This window comes from Ochotona princeps, chromosome 8, assembly GCF_030435755.1.
Source record: "Ochotona princeps isolate mOchPri1 chromosome 8, mOchPri1.hap1, whole genome shotgun sequence".
NCBI classification, from domain to species: domain Eukaryota; kingdom Metazoa; phylum Chordata; class Mammalia; order Lagomorpha; family Ochotonidae; genus Ochotona; species Ochotona princeps.
In genome coordinates this window covers 1,722,370-1,744,440 of record NC_080839.1, presented here as the reverse complement: position 1 = coordinate 1,744,440, position 22,071 = coordinate 1,722,370, and the positions used below count along the sequence as shown (strand labels likewise).

Here is a 22,071-nt window from a genome sequence, read left to right as displayed (position 1 = left end):
AAGAAAATGCTTAAAGCTTGGAAAAACTTGTTTCAAGCAGAGGAAGAGGAAGGAGGAGGGGGAGAAGTGGTTGTTGCCGCTCAGATTCTCAGTGAGGAAAGCTAGCTAGGGAACTTCAGACAGAGGAGGGTGAAGGAAGGAGTGAGATGTGAGAAGTAGGTGGAGCCCAGTGTGACTTAGAGAGATGGGAGAGGGTGGGGGGAAATATTGCTTATTGATCAGATTGTATAATATTGCTTTACAGGCAGCTGGCTTATGCTGTAGGCACAAGGACATCCCAAGTGGCTGCAACGGCCAGAGCTGAGCTGATACTAACCCAGGAGCTAGGAACTTCTTCCGAGTCTCCCATGCGTATAAGAGCTTATGCTTTGGACCATCCTCCACTGTTTTTCCAGGCCACCAGGAGTGAGCTGGATAGGAAGTGGGGCCACCAGGACAGGAACCATTGCTCTAATGGGATCCTTGCTAGTGTAAGATGGGGACTTTTATCCACTAGGCTGATGTGTCATGCCCAAATGATAGATTTCTATAATGACAAACTGTAAGGATGAGCACAGATCACATTCACGTGAGGTGTTGAAACTTCTGATGACCTATAATCCCAGGAACAAGATCTGAGTTATACACATCTAGGCCCAGCTCCAGACATGTAGGGCTCGAGACACAAGGAGGCAGACAAGGCTTGTGAAAGTTCATAAAACACAGCATGAAGTACAGAACATGTCACATAAACCTGCACAGTAGCTGGGGATCCATTTATAGTCTCAAGTTTGTATTGCATGTAGTGAAAACCAGCCATTGTGGCAATCCATTAACAATATTCACAAATAATAGGGGTCTGGCACGATGGCTCAGTGGCTAAATCCTCAGCTCGCATGTGCTGGGATCCTATATTTGCACCAGTTCATGGCCTAGCTGCTCCACTTCCCTTCCAGCTCCCTGTTGTGGCCTGAGAAGGCAGTAGATGATGTCACAGAGTCTTAGGACCCTGCACACATCTGGGATACCTGGATGAGGCTCCTGGCTTCAGATCAACTCGGGTCTGATATTGTGTCCAATTGTGAAGGGAACGAGCAGATTCTAGCCTTTTCTCTCTGTCTCTCCTTCTGTATGTAAATTTGTTTTTTCAATACATAAATAATCACAAAAATAAATTAGTGAAAGTCATTAAGAAGGAAATGGCATGTAAACAATAAATTTCAGGAATATAAACAGTTCTTCATAAAACTTGTAATCTTTCACGAGAGTATGAGAGGATTTTCTGAAATACTTACGTGTAAGATATTTTCTAGCCCCTTGCTTTGCACGTGTCAGGACTGCATTTGGGCACCAGTTCTAATCCCAGCAGCCTTGCTTCCCATCCAGTTCCCCTCTTGTGGCTAGGAAAGCTGTTAAGGATGGTGCAAAGCCATGAGACCCTGTATCCACGTGGAGACTGGGAAGAGGCTCTAGGCTCCTGGCTTCAGACTGGCACAACTCTGGCCATTGTGCCCACTGAGAGAGTGAATCAGCAGAAGGAAGATCTTCTTCTCTGTTTCTCCTCCTCTTGTATATCTGACTTCCCAACAATAATTCTTAAAAATCCTTACAAGAGATATGTTATAAAACAGAAACCAAAAGCCACACATTATTGAAACCAAGTAACAGATATAAATATATACTTCATAGCACAGCAAATATACATATAATATTAATTACATATATCACTCACTGCTGGTTTTATTTTGCTAGTTTGAATCAGGACAAGCCCCCTTCTCTCTGTGTCTGTCACACATTGTTGTGAATGTGTAACCAGGAAATTAAACCCAGAAAGGAAATTGTAGCAGAATGATCAAGGTTTTTTTGTAAGATTTATTTATTTTATTGGAAACGCAAATGTACAGAGAGAGGAGAGACAGAGAGGGAGGTCTTGCATCCAAAGATTCACTTCCCAAGTGGCCCTAAGGGCCAGTACTGTGCCAATCCGAAGCCAATAGCCAGGAACTTCTTTCCGGTTCTCCCTCACATGTGCAGATTCCCAAGGCTTTGGGTCGTCCTTGACTGCTTTCCCAGGCCACAAGCAGGGAGCTGGATGGGAAGTGGAGCTGCCGGGATTAGAACTGGCGCCCATATGGGATTCCTGCGCATTCAAGGAGAGAACCCTAACCATTGCACTATCGTGCTGGGCCCAATGGTCAAGTTTCAAGCTGCAAAACTTTCAATGTACAAAAATGGCCCTTTTGTAGAAAACCAAATTTAAACAGAGCGGAGAATCAAGCATCATTTCTGGGTAGGAGATCAACATTACAGAATAAAATTAATATGTGCTAATAAACAGATATGGAACACTATGAAAATTAAAAATACAGAGCAGGAAATGAACATGAGTAGCAGAAATGAGATTGAAAAGATTAATTTATATATTTTCAAGTATAGTTCAGTTGGACATTTTAAAAGTTCGAATGAACTAATGGGAAAAAAAAGCAAATGCAAAGAAAAAAGGTCCCAGAATGTGTTGAACATTCAGTGAGGTGCATCTGAGACTCCTACCATCTGTTTCTGGGTTTCCAGACTTGAACCTGAAGCAGAGAGGGAAGGAGGAGCCAGGAGGTGGACTGATGTGAGAGGCGACAGCGGCCCCTGCTGTTGGAAGGCTCAAGCTGCAAGAGAGGAGGCCCCTTCCTGCCTGAGGTGGAGCCCCGCCTCTCCCTCCCCCTCCCTCCAGAATCCTTCCTCACTGCCTTTCTTGCTTTGTGATTGTGATTGGCTGCGCATTGTAACGTCATGCGTAGTCATGGGAGCGGTCCATTCACCCGCGCGCAGGAAGCCCTGTGGCAGCAGGCGGGAGGTTGTTGTGGGGCGCAGCCATAGCCACTTTGCTGGTTGTGCTGGTGGAGAGGCGCAGGTGGCTGAGCCAGTGCTGCCCTGTGAGCTCCCTCCCCGCAGGAGCCTCTGCAGGAGCCCCAACTCGTCAGCAGCTGGGAAGGGTGAGTGTGTGAGAGCATCTCCTGAGGCCCCTGGGCGGGCGGGCGGGGGCCAGGAGGGGGCCCTTGGGGTCCTCACTCTGCAGCACTGACCTTGAACACTAGGCCTCCCAATTGAACCCATTGTGCAGTGAGGAGGGGGGAGCGCCCGGGGACAGTTCGACCTTCAGGTTGTGCAGGATTTGTTTTCTATTTTGCCATGATTGTCTTGACTTGAGCCACAGCGTCTGGAGCCCGCAGCTCAGTCCTCAGTGAAGCTCCTCCTAAGGGTCTGGGGCAGTTTTCTTGTTGCTGACACCAGAGCAGCACAGACTCCAGCAGTTAGAACAAACAGCCTTGCTTTCCTGCGAGTTTGCTGCAAGGTTGAGGGGCAGCATGTGGTGCTGGCGTTGTGCTTGGCAGAGGCCTGGGGTGGCACAGCGACCTTGTAGACAAGCTATTTGAAAAAATCCTTTGTCAATTTAAGTCTTGGCCTCTTTGATCCTCCATCCCCAAAGGTGACTAAATCCGAGTATTATCTGACAATTGATGTTTGTGATTTCTAAAATTGAATTTTTTCAAGTGATATGGTATGGTAAATAGATCTTATAATGTTTTTATTTCTTTTCTTTATTTTTTTAATGTTTTATTTGTTTATGTTCAAATGAGAGTTCAAGTAAGAGAATGGGCCAGGCCCCTTAGCCTACTGGCTAAAGGCCTTGCCTTGAGCGCCCTGGGATGCCATATGGGCACCGCTTCTAATCCCCGCAGCCCCGCTTCCCATCCAGCTCCCTGCTTGTGCCCAGGAAAAGCAGTCTTGGTGGGCCCAAGGCCTTGGGACCCTGCACTCCCGTGGGAGACCCAGAAGAGCCCCTGGCTCCTAACTTCAGATTGGCACAGTGCCAGCAGCTGCAGCCACTTGTGGAGTGAATCAGCGGACAGCAGATGTTTCTGTCTCCTCTCTCTCTCTATCTATATCTGCCTTTGCAATAAAAATAAATTACTCTTAAAAAAAATAAGACACAGAGATCTTTTACCCCCTAGCTAACTACACAGGTGGCTAAAATAACCAGTGCTGCACCAAGCTGAGTCCTGGAGCCTGCAGCTTCCTCCAGGGCTTGCATGTGGGTGATCAGGGCCCAGGCACCTGGATGATCTTCCACTGCTTTTCCCAGGAGATGAACAGAGAGCTGGGCTGGAAGTGGAACAGCTGATTCCAAATGGGATGCTGGTGTTGCAATTGGCAGTGTCACATATTACACCCCAATGCCCGCCTTTGCTTTAGTTTTTGATATGATGACAGTACTTGTCTTGCTTTTCATTTCTCACATGCTAATTCATTGCAATTGTTTTGCATGCGAGACAATATTATGTTACAGACTGTGCATAAATTCTGATGGTGTATGAAGTATTTGTAGAGTAGAAGGATTACAGTCTAACATTTCCTATATGTACAGTGATTTTATGGTTCTCTAGGATTTGGTTTGACTTTATTTTCTTCATGTAGTTTTAACTGAGATCTCTGATCACATTGCTAAGTAGCAGTTCCCACTGACTGAGTAGTTACACTGTTGTATTAACTAATACTCATTACTGTCAGCCGGAGTGTACTTTCCTTTGTTCTTCTATGAGATGTTCCTTTAAAGAATGAACTGCTGTGTTTACAATCACTGTGTGGTCCTGAAAATTGTGTGTGAAAAGCTGCACCAAACAGACATGTCAATTTGCATTTTGCAATTATTTTTCTCTTATCATTTTAAAAAGTAATTCTTGTTAGTTTATTTCATTTATAAAAGTCATGGAGAGAGAGAGTGATGTAGCATCTGCTACTTAACTCTTTAAATTCTTGCAAGATTGTGACAAAGTTGAATCAAAAACAGGAACCAGGAACTAAATCTGTGTCCATTTTAGCAGGTGCAAAGACTTGCTTGCTTGAGAAATTCCTTGTTTGCATCCAGAAAGTCAATTTGCAGCAAGATGGAATTTATTGTGGAGTGATCACACAGACACAGGAAGTCCAGTGTAGGGTGAGCATCTCCTAAGCAGTTTCTCATCCACTCTACTAGACTGAATATATTAGATGGTTGCATATTCTGTCCTGTATTAGGATATCATGGATATATCTTCTAAGTTTTTCCTTGAGTAGTTTCCCTAGAGACTGTAAATTGTGTTTGCAAATAATCTCAAAACAATTGTAAATAACAGTGTCTCATTTCTGTAGAAATTCACGTATACTCCCAATTTCTTGAGAAGTTAAGGTGTAGTCTCAACTGTTTTCTCCTATGCTGTGTGTAATTTTTGTCATTCATTTTACTTAGTATCAAGAGCAACAATCTTGTTCATTTTGGGTAGTATCAATTTGAATAAAGATTTATATGTTAAAAGGTATCAGAATGGAGAAAGTAAATGTTTATACCATAATATCCTTCTCTCCGTAAATCTGAATTCCCAGTGAAAATGAATAAATATCTTACAAAACAAAAATTCAATAAATAATTTAAAAATATTAAATTAATTTTATTTTTCTACTTTTTAAAAAAAAAAGTTGGTTTTTTTTTTTTTTTTTTTTTTTTTTTTTGCAAAGTCAGATATGCAGAGAGGAGGAGAGAGAGAGAGGAAGATCTTCCGTCTGATGATTCATTCCCAAAGTGAGCGCAGTGGCTGGTGCTGTGCGAATCCAAAGCCAGGAACCAGGAACCTCTTCCTGGCCTCCCATGCGGGGATGCAGGGTCCCAAAGCTTTGGGCTTTCCCAGGCCTCAAGCAGGGAGCTGGATGGGAAGTGGAGCTGCCGGGATTAGAACCAGTGCCCATATGGGATCCCGGGGTGAGTTCAAGGCGAGGACTTTAGCCACTAGTCCATGCAGCCGGGCTCTCTAATTTCCTTTTATGACTCCTGGATGGCTTTTTGTTTTTCTAAGACTTTGAGATCAGTACTTAAATTGCTTCTTTGACTTTTTGTTGTTGCTATTGTTCTTTCAGTGTTAGCATCTAAAGTCATGACCTTTGGTTTCAATACTGCTTTGATGGTGGGTTCTTTCTCATTGGCAGTAAGAAGTGTAGTGGAAAATAAGAGTGTACTCTGGTTGCCATAAAAATATACTATCAAATGTCTGTCTTCAATCACAGTAATTCATTTCTTGTGTTTCTAATTTTTGAAAGTTTAAGGGCAAGGTGGTAATAGATTTGGTTTCTGCTGAGGTCTCTCCCTGGCCGACTCACAGCCTCCACCTTCCTGTACCCTCATGTGGTGTTTCCTGTGTCCATGTGCATCCTTTTCTAAAGGAATCTAAGGCATTTTGAAACACTCTCAGTTACCGTAGTTTCTGGTAATTACCTTCTTTAAAAATACATATTTGAAGAAAACTCAAGATTTGATCAAGGCAGAGAGATTTAGTGATATTTGACCCTTGAACTGGTACCTCCCTCCTGCATCATGACCAGGTCAATTGCAACTGAAAACCCAGACCTCCCCCTCCTGCTGACTGCCAGCAGATGACATCTCTGCATTTTCTGTGCTCAGTTGCCTGTTGCCAGAACCATGTTCAGGCTGAGTGGTGCTGAGAGGTATGGGTCCAGGGCCTGCAAGGGTGATGAGGCTCTTTATTGAGCGTGAGGACACCTAGATCCCATCTTCACCATATGCAGTGTCCACTGTGGGTGAATCTCTATACAAGCAACACATTTGCAGTGACTTTGGATTGGAAGTATTAAAGGTATTAGGAAGAAGTCCAGAGAGGACTGGGTTTCTCTGCTTTTCTTCCTCTTTTTTAAATATATATTCTGTTAAAATATATTTTTATTTGAAAAGCCGCCTTACAGAGAAAGTAGCAGAGACAGAGAGGGATCTTCTATCTGGTGATTCCCTCCCTAACTGTCCTCACTAGCTGAAGGTGGCTGGTGCTAGTTAAGAGCTTGGAGTTTAACCTAGCCCTCCAACATAAGCACAGATGCTCAAGGACTTGGACCATCCTTACTTCTTTCCTAGCCATTAGCAGGGAGCTGGATTGTAAGCGGAGCAGCCCCAGTTGCAGCAGCACCCATGTGGATGACAGCACTGATGGCGGATACTTAGCCACAGGATGCTGGTGCCATCTTGTTGTGTGTTTTTGTTTTAGAGGCCAGGACAGAGAGCATGGAAAGAGATTACTCTCAAAAGCTGGTTTCCTACCCAGTTTTTTGTACCATATTACATTATGTCAAAACTGGAAATTAAAGAGGTATGTATGGTGTCACAGCAAGTTTATCAAGTGAAATGGATATGCATGTTATCTTTCAAGCTTGCTAGCTCAGGATTTGGCTACTTGTAATTAGCAACTCCCTGGATAGAAAGCAAAACTATGCCACCAAACTGGGTTTCTAACTATCCTTATGGGAGCATGAATAATATTCCTCATTTCTAGCTTTGACTTGACTCATCTGTATACCTGACTTTCCAAGTAATAATAATAATAATAATAATAATAATAATAAATCTGTAACAAAAGAGTTCCTCCTTTCTAATTTTGGTTTGACGCAGCTTGGCTGTTGTAAGTGCGTGGCATGAACCACCAGATGCAAGCTCTCTTTGCATTTCAAATAAATAAATAAATAATAAATAAATAAATAATAGTGGTTAGAAGCTTTGTGTTAAATCTAAGTATTCAATATAACTGAAATGTCTACTTGAACTTCACATCAGTGATGTCCCAGGGTGGACTTGTGCAGGCAGGTATAATGGAATCAGGCATGGTGTGTGCATTCAAACCAGGCACTCTGGATTGTGTTGGTCCCAAGCAGAAACTTTACCACTATGATCAACTTCAATAGGTTTTAGAAGGTAAAAATAGTTAAAAATTGGTGGTTGTAATGGTCGTAATTTGAAAATAATGAGTTTGATTTGTAAATTTCCTGGTGAGTTCTTACGTGTATTTTAACACCTAAAAGGATGCAATAAATCATTTCAAAATTTTGAAGTATATTTTATTATGTATTTTACTCCAATCCACAGTGAATGTGATTTTCCTCTACAGGGTATTTTGCATTTGAATATAAATGTAAGCATAAGGAATGGTCACACTTCAGTACATGAAGTACAGTGATTGTTTCAGGTCCAGAGTTTTTGGGGAAAGGGAACATTAATGTGCTTGTCTTTTGAAGAATAGGTTATAAAATGAATTAATTAAAGAAAACTACAATCAGGGACTGATAACCTGGCCTAGAGGCTGAAGTCCTCACATTGAACACGGCGGAATCCCATATGCTCCAGTACTAATCCTGGCAGCTCCACTTCCCATCCAGCTCTGTGCTTGTATCCTGGGAAAGTAGTCATGGTCGGCCCAAGGCCTTGTGATCCTGCACTCGTGTGGGAGACCTGGAAGAATTCCCTGGCTCCTGGATTCACATCATTGTGTACTGGCCATTGCAGTCACTTGGGGAGTGAATCATCAGGCGGGATATATTAAAAAGAATATGGTCAGACACCTAAGGTACATAAGAACATCTTTGGTAGTAATGAGTCAAGAAGACTAACCTTTGGTGCTTGTGTTGTGGTGTAGTGTGTTAGATCACTGCTGGCCATCCTGCATAGAATATTGCAGTAAGGGAAATCCCAGAGCCCATGGAATTGTATGAGAAAGTTAAATATAAAATAAAGGGAGAAAAAAAAGAAGTAGAATGTCCAAATATGTATAAAAATGTCAGTTGTAGAAGTGTCTTTGTGAAGTTCTCGGAATTGAATTTGAAATGTAATTCTTTATTACTCAGCAAGATATATCCACAAATCAATTTAAAATATGTTGTTCTAGATGCAGTATGTTTCTTTATAATCATTTTTATAAATACTATGTATGTTTGAAAGGTAATTTGGGTTGAATCACTCCTAAGATGTCAGGGTTCTGCCATGCTTATCCAGCAACAGGAATCCATCTAGGTTTCCAAGGGCGTCCTTGGAACCCCCCCCCCCCACGGTGTTCCAGGCACAGTAGCAGGATATTGCATTGGAAGAGTTACATATACAGTAGGCATAAATAAGGCATTTGGGTGTCAGGTATGATCTATCCCAAACAGCAGCCCAGCTCCCTGTATGATGACATTCACTCATTCGAATCTAATGGTTTTCCTTTGCTGTTTCCATAATATAACTATTTAATGAGGTAAAATAAAAAGATTTTTCAAACTATGCTGCTGTCACATTTATTGATGTCCTATGGGCTAAGGCAGATGAAATGGCAAAGTCAAGTGTTGTTGAGGGTTTAGGAACTGGGGAGTGTCATTGAAGACTTAGGAACTTTCATTTGGAACAATTACTAGAAAACTTTATAGATTAACTATTATATTCAATTTCCATATATAGTTATAGACAGAATTACTTTGAATGTACAAACATTGAAGTACTGGGCCCAGCGCCGTGGCCTAGAGACTAAAGTCCTCGCCTTGAAAGCCCCGGGATCCCGTATGGGCGCCGGTTCTAATCCCGGCAGCCCCGCTTCCCATCCAGCTCCCTGCTTGTGCCCTGGGAAAGCAGTTGAGGATGGCCCAATGCATTGGGACACTGCACCCGCATGGGAGACCCGGAAGAAGTTCCAGATTCCTGGCTTCAGATCGGCGCACCGGCCCGTTGTGGCTCACTTGGGGAGTGAATCATTAGACGGAAGACCTTCCTCTCTGTCTCTCCTGCTATGTGTGCATCTGGCTGTAATAAAATGAATAAATCTTTAAAAGAAAAAACATTGAAATACTTAATACCATCCAGTTATTTTTCTGAAACATACATTTTAGTGACAATATGGTTTTTCTATACTATTTTGTAATGTGAACAATACTTGTTGAAAAAATAAGTTAGTGCTTTGCAATAACATGATTTGTTTAATTTGTTGAAACTTTTCATTGGAAAGTCAGATTTACAGCAGCAGAGACAGAAAGATCTTCCATCTGCTGCCTCACTCCCTAGGTCAACACATTGGCTGGAACTGAGCCAAAGTGTAAGCCAGGAATCCAGGTTCTTGTGAGTCTCCCATACAGTGTAGTCTCAAAAGGTATTGTTCTGTCCTTGACTGCTTTTACAGGCCATAAGCAGGGTGCTTGATGGGAAATATAGCAGCCAGAATATAAACCAGAATCCATATGGGATCCCTGTATGTGCAAGGTGAGGAATTTAGTCACTGGCCTACAGTGCCAGTCTCAGTAATATTATTTTTAAATAAAGAGTAATTGCTTACATTAACCTAATGATTACTTGACTTTAATCACTGCCAATTATTAAAATTATTGATAATGTTTCAAGGATGCCTCCTTGTCACTTGTAAGATACTATTCTTGCCCAGGGAAACTGATGGCTTTTATTTTCCAGCCACTGTGTCTGCCTCCAAGTTGACATTGCTTAGCACAGTAGGAACCACTGAAGAGGCTAGGAACAATCAAGACCAATGCATAACTCCCTGTCTCCACCTTCTCTTGCAGGTGTAGCCCTGCAGCCTGCTACATGCTTCCCAGGCTGGAGAACACCAACACACCTTCAGTAAGTTGTTTGTTTACTTCTCAGCTTGCTTTACATTGTATTTGAGGAGCATGATGATAATTTTTAAACTAAAATGAAAAAAAAAAGTGAGAGAAAGAAGGTAAAATTTTGATAGCTAAACATTGGAACTGTCAAAGCTGATTGAAACTTCCTCTCCAGGTTTTCTGTTTTAAATATATATTTTAAAGATTTATATATTCTTTAAAAAGATCTATTTTTATTACAAAGTCACATATACAGAGAGGAAGAGAGACAGAGAGGAAGATCCTCTGTCCCCAAGTGACTGAAATGACCTGTGCTGCGCTTAAATGAAGCCAGGAGCCCACATACTCTTCTGGGTCTCCCACATGGGTGCAGGGTCCCAAGGCTTTGGTCCATTTTTGGCTGCTTTTCCAAGCCACTAGCAGAGAGCTGGATGGGAAGTGGAGCTGCTGGGATTAGAACTGGTGCCCATATGGAATCCTGACATGTTCAAGTTGAGAACTTTAGCCACAAGACGAATGCACTTTGCCCTGTCTGAGATATATTCACAATAAGTTGACAGTGGTATTAAAATGAGTAAAACAGTGTAAGGATGTGTCAGTATGGTGGGGTGAATGCATGTAATTACAGTGCACGTTATTCTAGTTGGCTACTCCCCCAGTTCAAGCCAGCCTCCTACTGATGCATCTGAGAAGCATCTGGTGGTGGTATAAGTCCTTGCATATGTCCCACCCATATGTGAAATACAAGAGGGAGACCTGAAGTCAGTCTGACACAGACACAGCTAGTAAATGCATTCAGAAAAAAATTGCACAAAACATCTGTTTTTCTGTCATTCTTCCTTGGAAGTGAATAGTGACATTGTAAAAGCAGTGTAAGTATCTTTCCATCTAGATTCAGGGTTCGTTTTCCAGCAGTGGTATTTACATTATACAAAATGCTAAATAACATAATTGTATGTCAGGTATGGGATGAGTGGAAGGTTCAATGGGAAAATCAGCCTGACTTTTGATTACCAGATCTATTTTCTTTTTAATGAAATGGTTACTTTGGGATAAGATTGTCATTTTTAGCCTATGTGTATGCTCCAGTGGAAATATGCTCTTAGGAATTTTTCATTTTTTGCTTGTTGAATATTTTGATTAGTAGAGAATTAAGTTTGTGAATGTAGAGTGTAATTGTGAATCTGAAAATACTGTTGAAGAGAGGGAAAAGATGAAGAGGTGGGGGAAGTGAAGACATGAGGAATGTGTGATTGTCTTCTTGAACTGCATGTCAAATGCATAAAACATATTCTCTTTTTATTAAGAAAAATTAAAATTGAAAAAAAAAAAGATTTATTTATTTTATCACAAAGTCAGATTTACAGAGTGGAGAGACAGAGAGGAAGATCTTGGATCCGATGTTTCACTCCCCAAATGAGCCGCAATGGCTGATGCGCGCCGATCCAAAGCCGGGAACCAGGAACCTCTTCCGGGTCTCCCATGCGGGTGCAGTGTCCCAATGCATTGGACCGTCCTCAACTGCTTTCCCAGGACACAAGCAGGGAGCTGAATGGGAAGTGGAGGTGCCAGGATTAGACCCGGCGCCCATATGGGATCCCGGGGCTTTCAAGGCGAGGACTTTAGCCACTAGGCCACGGCGCTGGGCCTACCAGCTCTATTTTAGCAATCTTTATGGCATGTTTTGAGATAAGATGCTACACTGTTGCATGAAGTGCCAGGATTCCATATAAGGACCAGTTAAGTCCCTGATGATCACTTTCTGATCTACTTCCCTGCTAATGTCCTTGGGAGATAGCAGAAAATGTCCCAGTTCCTTGGACACCTGCACCGCTGTGGAGGATCAGAATGGAGTTGAGACTCCTGGTTTTGGCCTGGACCTTGCTGCCTCTTGTGGTCACATGGAGAGTAAACAAGTGGAGGGAAGATCTTTGGCTTGCCTGCTTTGAGTGTTGCTTTGTAACCCTCACTTTTAAGTAAGTAATTTTTTTTAAGGAATTTAAAAACACTATATACTCTGTAAATTGGGGACTGTTTAGTTTCTTCTTTTTAAATTATTTTTAGTTTTGGTGATTTTTACATAGTTGTTTGGGTGGTTGGTCAAGGCTACAGGAAGTTAGGTGAGATCACCATTTCCACATTCTTATTTTCCTTCCTGTATCTGAGGGGAAGGGAGGAGATAAAGGGAGAAGCCACACCCAGCTCCCAACCATCCCATGATCCCTGATGTGGGGCATGCTCTGAGGGTCCTGCTCATGAGGTTTTGATAGTACAACAGAACTGAGTTACTGTCAATCTCGCCATTCCAAGCACAATCAAATCTGTCCAGAATCCACTGGTTGATACAGTCCATCTTAGAGTCTCCGTTTACCCACAAATTCACCTCCAACACTTGTCTGGGGTAGTTGATTGGTTTGTTCTCTTCTTTGTGCTGTTATGGTAACAAGTGTGCACTGCATGCTCCAATGTATTGCCATATCCTCCATGTGCACCTGAATATGCTGTTCACTCTGCATCAAAGCCACAGAGGAGGCCTGGCTCTGACAAATGCCCTCCATGGTCAGTCCATGGAACCTGCAGTTCTCTCCATGGTTGGAGTTCTGAATCCAGTGATTCAGTTGCGGGAATCCCCAAAGAAACTTGATCTGATTTGATGAGGACCTGATTCTTTTGTGTGCATGCCAACAGAGGGTCCAGGACATTCCATAACCCCAGTCAGCTTATGCGCATGCTGGTGGTTGATATTGCTGGATCAGATCTGTCTCCAGCCCTCTCTTCTATACATACCAATGAGTGTTTTAGTCTATCAGAGAGGTGCTCACTGTTTCCCTCATGGGCTCTCTCCAATTCCTGGATCTTGAACTCTAGGTGTTTCTGCAGTTTAGCTTGATAAAATTTGCTTCACCCACCCCCCGCTGGAGCCATCATTTGCTAGGTGATGCTGTGGCAAAGCCCATCCAACCCAACCCTCACCCACTCTGGCTTATGCACATACCAGTAGGTACAGTCTACCCACCTTGGATTTTCCCTGTTGCACTAAACATGCAGGCCAACAGATGTTATAGCCCTGCCCGGACTGGTCTGCCCAAATAAAAGCTTTCTTTCATCAGTAGGCTGAGCTCCCTGCAGCCTTCTACTCAGTTTGCCTGCATTCCCATGGGTCTCACTTGTGATGGTTATGTGCTGTGGCTGAGTCTGGCATAGCATACTTTACCTTGGCATTTGCCATTGAGTGCTACAGCCTGGCCCGGCCCAGCTTTCTCCCAGTTCAAGCTCACATAGGTGGGAGCTACAGCCTAGCCAGTGCAACCACCTGCCAGTCCCATCCCTAATGTGAATTGTGTGGTGATGCGGCCCAATGCGACATGATTCACATACCTTCTGTCTCTCAGATTTGCCATTGGATGATATGAACTGGCCTAGCGTGGTTTGCCCCAGAGCTGAGCCAAAGGCATGCCCTTGGGTACTATAACCTGGCCTGGTCTAGGCTGCTCCCTGTCATGGTTCTTGCGTTCACCTGCAGGGGCTGTGTCCCAACAGAGAAATTGCACAAGCTCCTCCATGAGAACTTATTCCAGTGCCAGATCGGTGGGTTCATGGTCTAGCCCTACCTAGTCTATCTCCTGTCTTAGCAGGAACAGTGGCCTTTCCTGATTGGTCCTGAACGCATTCTGTTTTTTTCTGTTGGGTATTACAGCTCAGCCCAGGATGGTCCACCCCTAGACACAGCTAATACATAGCTCAGCAGGGAGAGATGTAGCCTAGTCCATCCTACATTAAGCCTTGTTCTGACGAACAGCAGTGTGTGCTGGAGTTTAGCTCAGTGTGGCACACACCAGACCTAGTCCACACTTGTGCTAAAAGAGACTGTAGCCATGTCCAGACCAGATAACATCCCCTATTCAGGCCTTCACACTCCCCCGTAGGAACCACAACCCAGTCAGTGTATACCCTTAGCTCCCCAGCCAGGCCTGTTCCCAGGCATAAATCTTGCTTGTGCCAGTGGTTTCTCTGACCCAGCTAGGCATAGTCCCTCACCTATCTTGGCCTTTGCTTTCAAACGCTAGAGCCTGGCCAGACCCAGCCTGCCCCCAGTACCAAGTCTTTTTGGTGGATACTGTAACCTGAACCAGCTCAGTCTCTACCCATTCCTGGCCCATGATAACTGGCAGGTGTGATAGCCTAGCTGGAATCGCCCATGCTCCAGCCTGGTTTCTTCACTTGGTGGTGAGTTTATATTTGCTTGGCCCTGCCTGTTCAGCCCCCTTGTACAACCAACGCACATGTTTGCAAACAGGTAGAGCTAACCTGCCCACCTTGCCCACCTAGCCCAACCCCCATGTGCTCACGAGCAGGAGCTATGACCCAGCAGGAGAGTTTCCTAAGTTCTCTCACTCTGCCTACTCCCAGACCCGGATCTCACTCATGTCAGTGGGTGCTAGGGCCTTGCCCGGCATAGCCTGCCCCTCCATCTTGGCCTTATGAATGTTGCTGCCTGGCCTGCACACCCTCTTTTAGGATGCATATGCTGGTGCTGCAGCCTGGACCTGCCTGGATTCTTGGTGTCTGTACCTATGAGTGTTGACAGGTTCTATGATCACACCTAGCTCAACCCATCACCCTCCCAGCTCTTGATCTAACCAGTGGGACTTGTATTTCCACAGGTTTAGGCCCACATATTCCCCACAGAATCTTCCCCTGGACCTGGTTCTCTCACATGCTGATGTCATGGCCCTGCCTAATATGACCCATCCCTGTTCCAACATTCAGTCAGGCAGTGGGATGTAGCCCTGTCAGACAGATCCCCAGCCCTAACTTTTGCATGGACTAGTGCTTCTGTTCTCTCCCCTCCAAACCACCATGTCTCAGGCTCCTCATTTTCCTGCAAGTGCAGTGGCCCTGTCACTGTGTGTCCTTCAGGATTCATTCATTACCTACATGTACAGTGCCTTATCCATGAATGTCCCTGGGTAACGATTCCACACTCCATGACTCTAAAGCTTGCCCTTGGATGAAGCTAGCAGGTGAAGCCTGGCACCAGTTGGTGCTTTGGCTACCCACAATCCCAGTATTCACTCAGCACTTGGCATCAATGGCTGTTGCTAGTGCTCTAAGTATTGAGTCTGAGCTGACTCAGGTGCCCCCGGCAGCCGCCATGCTGCAGGCAGCTCCATTAACACAGCCTTGAGGTCTCCACTACATATCTTAAAAAAAAAAAAAAAAAAAGAAGAAAAAGAATATGCAGCTATGATGACACACTGATATAGTTAACACATATTTGGCATTAACCAGGGCCAGGATGCTACTAGCTCCTAGCTGATTTTCTCCCACCTGTGTAACCCTTACCTAGGTACAGTGCAAACTAGGCAGCTGCCTAGAGCTGGGGTGTTTAATATCTTCTAAATAGATTTTAATGTAAAGGGATGATTCTGATTTCTAAAAAAAAAAAAAATGCAGTGAATTGTGATCTTATGTATTTGAATAATATCATAGGGCACAGTGTTTTATTTAAGTATATGCACAGCATCAGCTGAGTAAACCAGGTACCCAGGCTTTCCGTGTTGTGTGTGTGTGTGTGTGTGTGTGTGTGTGTTACAGCACACAGGGTCCTCCGTTCCAGTTGCCTTATCATTGTGAACTGTAGTCACCACACACTGGGAAGGAACACTGGATCTTGTTCCTTCTGTCTCTCTTTACTGCCTTTCTACCTCCTTCCTAGCCCTGGTCTTCACTCTGACCAACCCACAGCAATCGCAATTCTAAGTTTGCAGCTATGTTTTAACATTTATAAATGATAACATGTTAGTTTTTCTACATTTGCCTTATTTTATTTCACTACATCCCATGTTCATCTATTTTGTAACAAATAAGAATTTGTTGTTTTTAATGACTGAATGCAGTCTCTTGGCATTCATTAGGTTTCACTATTAATAACATTGGGGGAACAAATGAAATCTACAATCAAAATTAATTTAGTATCTTTTTTAGTATACTAATTTAATCTATTTTTATTTCTGTGCCTTTTATTTCCTTACCTTGTCTACTTTTGTGTGAATATTAAATTATGTAACAATAAAAAGTAGTCATTCTAATTTGGTTACGTATCTTAGAGGAAATGCTTTTGGTTTTTTGGCATTCAGTTGTGTAATGGCTATAGGTTTGTTACCTGTAGATAATATTTTATTGAGGCCTATTTCTGTGTACCTCAACTGAGGTATATTTGGATATATTTATATTTTTGTAGATTTCCTCAACTTACATATATAAGTTATTGCAAAATAAATGTAGAAATTCATTGAGTGCTTTCTATAAGATACTTTTAATGATGCTTGTCCTTCATCCTGTTTATCTGAAATATTTGGTTTTGATTTTCATTTATTGGCCCATTTTCTACATTCTCTAGCTAGGTGCACCTTGGTTAGTACATGTGAGCTTATTGATGTGATGTTTCTTTTATTTCACTTTTGTTATAGGAATGTTTTTATTAAAGATTTTATTTATTGCAGAATCAGATATATAGAGTGGAGGAGAGACTTAGAGGAAAATCTTAGGTCTCATGATTTCCTCCCCAAGTGGGGAAGCCTGGGCTGCTGGATTATAACCGGTGACCATATGGGATCCTGGTGCATGCAATACAAGGACTTTAGCAACAAGGCCACTGCACTGGGCTCTATGATAAGAATTTGACATCTATTTTATCATGTGTATTGGTCTTTGATTTTTTAATGATTTTAAACTAGATTTCTGGACTATGAGCAATTATTTCAGAAGAAGCTTAAAGTAAATATATAGAGAACTAATTGTACAGCAATGGAGCTTGTACTTTTACTGAGCAATTCCATCTTTTTTTTCCCCTATTTTAAACAGTCAGACATAGTTGAAGATCTTCCTACTGCTGATTCAATCTAGTTTAGGAATCCAAGTATTGCTAGACTCAGCATAATTACAGAATTGTTTTCTTCATTTTAATTTTTTATAGTAACTCTAGAAAATTTGGTGTTAATTTGGTAGAATTTAGTAGTGAAGACACCTAGTGTTGACCTTTGGTTTGAAGAAATTTTATTCCTGCTTCATTATTAACTGCCAGTTTTCTCAAGTTTTTTGGTATCTTTTTATTCAGTTTGTAGCCTAATGCTAAGTATCCAGAAATTAAGCCTTTCTCATGATTTATTTGTTTATAACTACTGTTCATAGTCCCTAGCGATCCATTGCACATACATTTTTCCAGTAAAGATTTATTTTATCAGGCCTGGCGTGGTGACCTACTCTTGAACATGCCGGGATCGCATAGGTCTCCGGTTCTAATCTCGTCAAAGCCACAACGCATCCAGCTCCCTGCTTGTGGCCTGAGAATGCAGTCGAGGAAAACCCAAAGCCTTGGGACCCTGCACCCATATGGGAGACCTGGAGGAGATTCCTGACTCCTGGCTTCAGATTGGTGCAGCATGAGCCATTGTGACCACTTGGGGAGTGAATCATCGGACGGAAGATCTTCCTGTATATCTCTTCTCCTCTCTGTATATCTGACTTTGCACTTTAAAAAAATTGTTTAAAAATAAATTTACCGATATACAAGGCAGAACTATAGAGAAAGAGGGAGAGTTAGAGAGATCTTCCTTCTGTTTTATCCCTCTCCAAGTGACCACAGTGATTAAAGCAGGACCAGATTGAAGCTTCTTCCCAGTTCTCCCAGATCAGTACAGGGAATCAAGCACTTGCAGCATCCTCTGCATTCCCACATGCACTAGAAGGGGTAGCTGGATCAGAAATAAAGCAGCTGGGCCTGGCACGATAACTTAGTGGGTAATGTCCTTGCCTTGCACATGCTGGGATTCCATATGGGTGCTGGTTATAATCCTGATGGCCACACTTCTCATCCAGCTCCCTGATTGTGGCATGGGAAATCAGTGGTGGATGGCCCAAAGCCATGGGACACTGCATCTGTGAGAGACCCGGAAGAAGCTCCAGGCTCCTGGCTTCAATTTGGCTCAGCTTGGGCAATTGTGGCCACTTGGGGTGTGAATATGCAAATGCATGATCATCATATCTGTCTCTCATTTCTTAAAAAAGTATCAGATACATGTTTATTTTAAAAAATAGAGAGAAAAAAATGCACCAGCCAGGTGGGATCTACATGGGAAGAATATATCCCAAGCAGTGGCAGAACGCACTTTGTCCAGACAGCCCTGATCCATTGTATTTCTGAGATATCAATTGTAATATGTCTCTCCTCTCTTTGATGTTGTGTACTTGAGCCTGCTTTTTGCTTCATCTAGCAAAAGTTTTACTGATTTTGTTCTCCTTTTAAGAACAATGAATGCTTCCTTTATCTTCAGTTGCTGAATATAGTTTTTATTTCTTCATTAATCGTTATTTTGAATTTCATTATTGTACTCCTAGACTTGGCTTCTTATTTTTGTGAGACTTGGAGATCAGTACTTAGGATGCTTATTTCATATTTTTGTTGTTATAGTTCAGGTGTTGACCATGTAAACTGAAAACTTTTAATTTCTATATTTCTCTGATGATGGGCGGTTCTTTCTCATTAGCAATAGGAAGTATAGTTACAAATAAGAGTGTGCTTTGATTGCCATAAATATATACTACAGAATGTGTGTCTTGAATCACAGTAATTTATTTCTTATGGCTCTTTTTAAAATTTCATTTTGATGATGTTTACACAATTGAGAAGGGAGCATGCATGCACATGTGGATACTGATTAAGCTAGGAAGGATGGAGAATTAGGTGGAAGTGGATGAGACCATTGTTTCCAAATGTTCTTCTTCCTGTGTCTGGGAGATGGTGGGGTGTAGGAGAGAATCTACCCCCAGAATGGTTGGGGGAAGGACAGATCATGGCCTGGCTGCTGGAAGGCAGCTTGAGCTTGCCTGGATTGTTTTAATGAAGGACATTGCAATGGATATAAAGTGGTATATCATAGTGGTTGCCATTTTCATTCACTTAATGATCAATCATGCTGAAAATCTTTTTGTGCTAATTAATTGGCCTTTTGGTTATCTTCTTTGTAGAAATATATTTACTTCTTTACTAAATCAGAAAGAAATTAAAAAAAACAATTCAGAAAATAAATGAATCAAAAAGCTGGTTCTTTGAGAGGATAAACAAAATAGATACCCCACTGGCCCGACTGACAAAGAAAAAACAAGACAAAGCAAGAATTAGCAGCATCAAAGATGAAAAAGGCAACATAACAACAGACACTACTACCATTAAGGAAATAATTAGAAATTATTACAAGGAACTATACGCCAACAAATCCGATAACCACTTGGAAATGGAAAGATTCTTAGAATCCCACCACTTACCAAAACTCACCCCAGAAGCAACAGAAGACCTGAATAAACCCATTACCGAATCAGAAATAGAATCAGTGATTAAAGAGCTCCCAACAAAGAAAAGCCCAGGCCCAGATGGTTTTACCATAGAATTCTACAAAACATTCCAACCAGAGCTAACCCCAATCCTTTACAAGCTCTTCAAAACAATAGAAAAGGAAGCAGTTCTTCCAAACTCATTCTATGAAGCCAATATCACCTTAATCCCCAAACCGAATAGAGAATTAACAGAGAAGGAAAATTACAGACCGATCTCCCTGATGAACGTTGACGCTAAGATTCTCAACAAAATCCTAGCCAATAGAATACAAAAAAACATCAGACAGATCATCCATCCAGACCAAGTAGGTTTCATCCAGGGAATGCAGGGATGGTTCAACATAAGGAAATCCATAAATGTGATACATCACATCCAAAAACTGAAAAACAAAAACCATATAATAGTATCAATAGATGCAGAAAAAGCCTTCGACAAAATTCAACACCACTTCATGTTAAAAACCCTAACCAGGGTGGGGATAGAAGGAACAATCCACAACATAATCAAAGCAATATATGAAAAACACAATGCCAGCATCATACTAAATGGAGAAAAACTGCATCCCTTCCCACTGAGATCTGGAACAAGACAAGGCTGCCCACTATCACCACTGCTATTCAACATAGTCCTAGAGGTACTTGCAGAAGCCATAAGACAAGACAAAGAAATCAAAGGAATCCAAATTGGAAATGAAGAAGTCAAGCTTTCACTATTCGCAGACGACATGATTCTCTACATAGAAGAACCAAAAAACTCAATACAAAGACTCCTAGAACTCATACGAGAATTTGGCAGAGTGGCAGGATACAAAATTAATGAACAAAAATCAATAGCCATGGTGTATGCAAATGGCCACAAGATGGAAGAAGATCTAACCAACAAGCTACCATTCAAAATAACAGAGAAAAGCATGAAATATCTGGGAATAAATTTAACCAAAAGCGTAGATGACCTTTATGAAGAAAATTACAAAACACTCAAAAAACAAATAGAACAAGACCTCAAAAGATGGAACAACATCCCATGCTCCTGGATAGGCAAAATTAATATCATTAAAATGTCTATACTACCAAAAGCAATAGATACATTCAATGCAATCCCAATCAAATTACCCACAGCATTCTTCATCGAACTGGAAAAAATGATACACAGATTCATCTGGAAACACAAAAAACCACGAATAGCCAGAACCACTCTGAAGAACAGGCACTTAACAGGGGGAATCACAGTACCGGATCTATGGACATACTATAGGGCAGTGGTCATCAAAACAGCCTGGTACTGGCACAAAGATAGAGAGGAAGATCAGTGGAGCAGAATAGAAACAACAGATGGAAACCCACACAGATACAGTCAATTAATCTTTGACAAAAAGACAGACAACAACCCAAGCAAATGGAAAGGTCTATTCAATAAATGCTGTTGGGACAACTGGTTGATAGCCTGCAGAAACAAAAAGATAGACCCACATCTCTCACCATACACCAAGATCGAATCTAAATGGATAAAAGACCTAAACCTACATCCAGAAACCTTCAAACTTTTGGAAGAAAATGTTGGAAACACACTGCAACACTTAGGAGTAGGTCCTCACTTCCTAAAAAAGACTCCAAAAGCAGTAGAAATTGAGACCAAAATAAACAATTGGGACCTCATCAAACTAAGAAGCTTCTGTATAGCTAGAGAAACAATCAACAAAGTAAAAACACAACCTACAGAATGGGAGAAGATCTTTGCACACTACATAGGAGATAGAGGGCTGATGTCCAGAATATACAAAGAGCTACAGAGAAACCAAAACACCAGAACAAACAAACTGCTCAAGAAATGGGCACGGGAAATGGGCAGACATTTCACAAAAGAACAAACACAAATGGCAAACAAGCATATGAAAAAATGCTCAAGTTCCTTGGCAATAAGGGAAATCCAAATGAAGACAACAATGAGGTACCACCTAACTCCAGTAAGGATGGCACACATACATAATACCACCAACACTTGCTGGCGAGGATGTGGGGAAAAGGGAACCCTTCTCCACTGCTGGTGAGACTGCAGACTTGTACAGCCTCTATGGGAATCAGTTTGGCGAATACTCAAACAACTGAAAATCAGCATACCATATGATCCAGCAATAGCACCTCTAGGGATATATCCAAAACAGCTCCTACACAAGAAACCAACATGCACGCCTATGTTCATAGCAGCACTATCTACAATCGCAAAAACCTGGAAGCAGCCAAAATGCCCATCAA

The 22,071-nt window shown here is 42.1% G+C and overlaps 1 protein-coding gene and 1 long non-coding RNA gene across 2 annotated transcripts in view; both read left to right on the top strand.

The window, feature by feature from the left end:
* Positions 1–22,071, top strand: part of LOC131481038 (zinc finger protein 793-like) — a 390,937-nt gene that overhangs the window by 116,186 nt on the left and 252,680 nt on the right. The gene's annotated exons all lie outside the window — the stretch shown is intronic.
* On the top strand, positions 2,542–14,528 carry LOC131480962 (uncharacterized). Its single transcript, XR_009245919.1, has 3 exons — positions 2,542–2,670; positions 10,381–10,445; positions 14,490–14,528. It is a non-coding gene; the product is annotated as an uncharacterized LOC131480962 (long non-coding RNA).